Source organism: Natrix helvetica (genome assembly GCF_964273705.1).
Source record: "Natrix helvetica genome assembly, contig: HAP1_SCAFFOLD_115, whole genome shotgun sequence".
Taxonomy (NCBI): domain Eukaryota; kingdom Metazoa; phylum Chordata; class Lepidosauria; order Squamata; family Natricidae; genus Natrix; species Natrix helvetica.
Window position 1 is genome coordinate 256,666 of NW_028113625.1, and position 6,000 is coordinate 262,665.

Below are 6,000 nucleotides of genomic sequence, written 5' to 3' on the forward strand. Positions count from 1 at the left end.
TTTGGTAGCGGAATTGAAGAAGAGAGAGATACAATATAGATGGGATGTTCCAATTGGTGTTATATTCAGATACGAAGGGGTGAGGTACCGTTTGAATACAATAGACAAAGCCAGAGACTTTTATTATGGAATACTCAAGAAAAATGCAACCCCCCCCCCACGTACATCTACACCAACACCAGCAGATTTGGATGTCTTAGAGCAGAGGATGTTTGAGAAAGAGACAGAAGAACAAAGAAAGCAGACACAAAAAGAGAAGGAAGCTCAGGGTGCTGTAGGTGGATCACGAGCGGACCCCTCTGGATCTTTTTTATGCTCTTTCTTGGAGGAGGAACCGTCCAAGACCCTCATCGAAATGCCATTACTTAAGCCAGTGGAACAACGCGTTACTAGATCTACGACTAGACAAATGCTAGAATCACACAAGCAGGGGAAGCCCCAAATACAATGTGCCAAGAAGGAAGATAAGAAGCAAACCGGAGCCATGGGAGGAGCAGGGCCGAAGATTAGTCTTGTGGAAAGAGATCTTCAGCAAATGCTCTCAATGCTCCAGATCAGGCCAAAAGATGTTTAAATTATTATCATGGAATGTGAATGGATTGAATTCTCCACAAAAAAGGAAAAAAATATTTTATTATTTGAAGCAATTTAATAATGACGTTGTTTGTCTTCAAGAGACTCATATTAGGTTGCAAGACCAGAAGTATTTAGTGAATTCAAAATTGGGAACATCTTATGCTGCCTCTGATTTGGTAAAGAAAAATGGCGTGGTGATATATATAAATAAAAGATTTTCAACTAAAGTTATAGAGGCGGATGACACTGGTAGATATATAGCAATTGAACTTGATACAGACTTTGGTCCTATTTTGGTGGTAGGAATATATGCACCTAACCAACAACAAGAAAGCTTTTATAAGATGCTCCATTTAAAAAATTTAGATTGGAATTTTAAGAGTATTCTAATAATGGGAGATTGGAATGGAGTGATTTCTCCAAGGATAGATAAGAGTACAAAGACTAAATTCACTACCAAATTACCAAAGGCTTTTTTTTGACTTACAAGACGACTTGAAATTAAAAGATGTTTGGAGGACACAACATCCAAATGAGATGGATTTTTCTTTCTACTCAGATAGACATAAATCCTTTTCAAGGATTGATTTCTTTTTTTAACACCGGATCTACTTCCTAAAGCTAAGAAAACCAAGATATTCTCCAGGACACTTACTGACCATAGCCCGGTGTGGTTACAAATTGAGTTAGGGAAGAGGCCAAGAAGGTCTTGGAGAGTAAATGAAAATTTATTTAGATACGAAAAAAATGTTGATGAACTTAAAAAACACATGAAGGAATTTTTCAGTTTTAACATGAATAAGGGTACTCCCATTGAAACAGTTTGGGATGCAAGTAAAGCTTACATGCGTGGGGTCCTGATAAATATGAATTTCAAACATAAACAAAGTAGACAGAAAAGGAGAATGGAATTGGAAGATGAAATAAAAAGTAAGGAACAGCTGCTTATAGCAAACCCGAAAGACGAGGTGCTCCAGATGGCGCTAAAGCTGTTGAAAGATCAATTTCAAATGCTTATAGCAGAACAAACAGCAACTAACTTACAATTTGCTAAACATAACACCTTTGCTAACGCTAATAAACCTGGTAGGTGGTTGGCTTATACTTTGAGAAGGAACACGAATGACAGAATTATTGATAGAATTGAGTATGGAGGGAAGACGGTATATCAACAAGATTTGATTAAAAAATCATTTGTGGACTATTATGCTAAGCTATATGTACAGGATAATATACAGAACAAGTCAGTAGATGATTTTTTGGAAGGAAAAAGGGTTACTAAAATTTCTGTGGTTCAAAAGGCAAATTTGGAACGTCTGATAACTGCTGATGAGATCACTTTAGCTATAAATCAACTTAAATTAGCTAAGGCTCCAGGGACTGATGGTTTGACTGCAATGTACTATAAAACTTTACAACTGGAAATGATTGAATATCTTACACAACTATTTTGTAATATACAGCAAGGAGGTAAAATACCCTCCTCATGGAAAGCGGCTTTTATCTCATTGATACCTAAAGACAAAGAGGGCCCTAAGAAACCAGAGGATTACAGGCCGATATCTCTTCTGAACACAGATTATAAAATATTTGCTAAGGTACTAGCCAACAGATTGATGCCGGTTATCCAAGAGATTATTCATCATGATCAAGCAGGATTTATTGAAGGCAGACACATGAAGGAGAATGTAAGGCAACTCATAGATTTAATTGACTATCTTGATAAGAATAAGCAGATCTCTGCAGTGCTGGTCTTCTTGGATGCAGAGAAGGCCTTCAATCGAGTGAATTGGAATTTTCTAACCAAGACTTTGGAAAAGATGGATATGGGACCACGATTTCGGCAGGCGATTGGAGCAATTTATCAGCAACAAAATGCACAACTTATTATTAATGGAAATTTGTCAACAACTTTCGAGATACAAAAAGGCACAAGACAAGGTTGCCCATTATCCCCATTGCTATTTATTTTAACTTTGGAAGTCTTGTTGAACGCAATTCGGGACTCAAAATCCTTAGATGGCATAGCTATCAGGCAAAAGGAATACAGAACTAGAGCATTTGCCAATGATCTGGTTGTTACCCTTTCACATCCTTTGATGTCAATAATCCAGATGAAAAATATCATAGTAGAATTTGGCATGGTGTCTGGGTTCAGACTAAATCAAAACAAAACGAAAATGATGGTTAAAACATGACAGAGACTCAAAGAAAGAGACTTGTAAGTTTAGCAGGCTTTGAAATAGTCTCCAAGGTCAAATATTTAGGAATACAAATTGCAGAATCAAACACAAAACTTTTCTTAAATAATTATGAAGTGTTGTGGCAAAAGATCCAGAAAGATCTTGAAGTATGGAAAAAGTTACAATTGTCTTTGCTTGGAAGGATCTCAGCAATTAAAATGAACATTCTACCTAGATTTATCTTTTTATTCCAGATGATACCGGTGCTCAAATAAGATAAAACTTTGTTAAATTGGCAAACAACATTAAATAAATTTGTTTGGAAGGAGAAAAAACCGAGAGTAAAGATGAAGATTATGCAAGATACTCGTGAAAGAGGCGGCCTTAGACTCCCAAACCTTTGATTGTACTATGAAGCTGCGGTACTAACGCATGTAGCAGATTGGTTTGGGAAAACAAAAATGGATTTGCTGAATATAGAAGGCCATGATCTTGTTCTGGGATGGTATGCATATCTTTTTTATGAAGATAGGGTGGATGAATATTAAGTCACTCGGGGGTTGTTTATATAAAGATGTGCTTATTGCTGATGGGGACGAATGGAAATTAAAAACTTTGGAACAACTGTTGGAAGAAGGAATTATTTTAAATTGGTTACATTACATACAGCTACAGAAGAGATGGGAAGAAGATCGTAGGGTCGGTTTTATGGATAAAGAAGTGGAACTGATCAAGCAGATAAAAGAGACTGGCCCAAAACAAGTTAAAAGAATATATAATGTACTGTTAGAAAGAGACTCAGAGAGTGAATTGGTTAAGGATTGTATGATTAAATGGGCTCAGAATTTTGGTGAAGTGGTTATGTTGGAAACGTGGGAAAAAATATGGGTTCAGAATGTTAAATTTACACAGTCACAGAATTTAAGGGAGAACTTTTATAAAATGTTTTACAGATGGTATTTAGATCCTAAAAAATTATCATGCATGTACCCAAATGTTCAACCAAAATGTTGGAGATGCGGGTGCCTAGATGCTACCTTTTTTCATGTATGGTGGACTTGCAACAAGGTTAAAGCTTTTTGGATAAAAATATGGTGGGTTATGCAAAATGTATTTAAGAAAAGAATACAATTCACTCTGCAAATGTTTTTATTGGGTATAGCTAAGGATTTTACTAAAGGGGAAACAAAATTGGTTTTGTATATGGTCACAGCAGCTAGGTTGTTGATCGCGCAACATTGGAAAAAAGATTTTTTACCGACAATTGATCAATGGATTCAGAAGGTGGCGGGGTTCGCCGAAATGGCAAAAATTTCAGCTTTCTTAAAAGCTCAGAAGCAGGAGAATTATACACAGGAATGGGTAAAATGGATTGATTACATACAGAATAAATACCAGACTAGGAGGTATTATGTAGCCTTTAGGTAAGAATGTTTAGACTGATAGATGATTCGAGTAAATAATACATGGGCTGCTTGGAATTGTTAGAGTGGTGTATAGCGGAAGTCAGGGGGTGGGGTTTGAGTGGGAGGTGGGGGTGGGTTAGGGTGGAGGGTGGGGTAATATATATGCATAATTAAACTAGAAGATGGGATTAATGAAATATTGTTATTTTAAGAGAAATTTATATTATGATTTATATATGTTTAATTAACTTAGAAGATGGGATTAATGGGCTATTGTTACTTTAAGAGAAACTTATATTATGTTTGTTGGGAGGTGAGGGGGTATAATATGTGAATGAGTAATCTATTTTAAGATGGGGGAGGGGAGGGGGTAAAGTATTTAGTATAATACTTGAATGAGAAAATTTGGGGGGGGGTTGGGGGGAGGGGAGGGGGCATAGCATCTGTATGAGATTTACATTGTATGCTGGGGGGGTTAAAAGGGGGAAAATTTGTTTGTATAAAACTTTTTCAATAAAAAAAAAAAACTCACGAGTTTCACAAACAAAATCATTCCCACCATGAATCTCAGTTAAATTGGGGAAGGCACAAATCTTAACAAACAAAAACCACGTGGTTGCATAGAAGACAAAGAAAGAGACAAACAGACAAGAGAAAAAAAGAAACATTTGAACATTTTCCCTTTTCGTTTAAGTACCTTTATGTAGCCAAATTAGTTTTCCTGTGTCATCTTTCAGCAAAGCCCATTTCTCACACAATTTCCTTGCTCTCAGCCAAAATCTTGGCATCTAAGGAAATCTCCGAGGGCACTTCTGGCCACCCACGAGCTAACGCTTCCCATGACCCTTTACATGCAGGGCTCACTTTGGCCTATCCGGGTGCCACCCACCGTAAGTTTTCAGAAAAAAAAAAGATTCTGGGAAGGACTTCGATTACCCACGAAGTATTCGGCCCCTTCTCTCAGGGAATCACCTGGGTTTTGAGGATCAAAAAAGTAATCCTTGAGGACCTCTGCCCCTCTGCAGTTAGTATACGCACCTCTACTCTTTTCCATACACCATGGGCCTTTGCCTTTTTTTTTGCTTTCACAGGACAAAAACAACAAAAAATATTCATTCACTTTTCCATCCATTTTTACACACTCTCTCCTTTCCCTAACAGAAGGTCCGTGCTCTGGCCTGACCCTAATACTTTCCAGGCTCTCTTGGTAAAACACACAGAGGAACCAGGATCCAGCTGTGATTGGGAGAAAGATTTCATCACTCACACACATGCAGGCATACACACATTTCCCATGCTTTGCCATGCTTTAAAATTAAATTTAGAGAATTAAAATTTAGAGGTACTCACCTTCTTTCCAGGCAGCCTTTGAGCTCAAACTCAAAACCCCTTTAAAACCTAGATCCAAATGGCTAAGGCCAAGATAAAATCCACCCACAGACTCAATGGGGTCTGTGCCGGCATGGGAGGCTTACCTTGGCCATATCCATTTGTTAGGCTAGCTTGGAGTCCCATCTGTGGGTCGCCAATTGTTGGAAGAAATGTCCTTCTGGGTTCGGCTCCAAGTGGGGAAAAAGACACTGGAGACATGGAGGCTGCTTGGAAAGATGGTTTTAATGGTGGACAGGACTGCATGGCTTGAGTTCTGAACAGAAAAGGTGATCACATGCTTCAATGTTGGTGGAGAAGAAGAGAAGGGAAGAGCAGGGGTGAAGAAGGGCTTGCAGGGATTTTTATAATCTGTTCTGCCCCACCTATCTGTTTCCTGTTCCTGTGTAAGAAATGTATTCTGATTGGTTGCCAGACTCCTATGGGCCCGTGCAAGGGCAACCCTC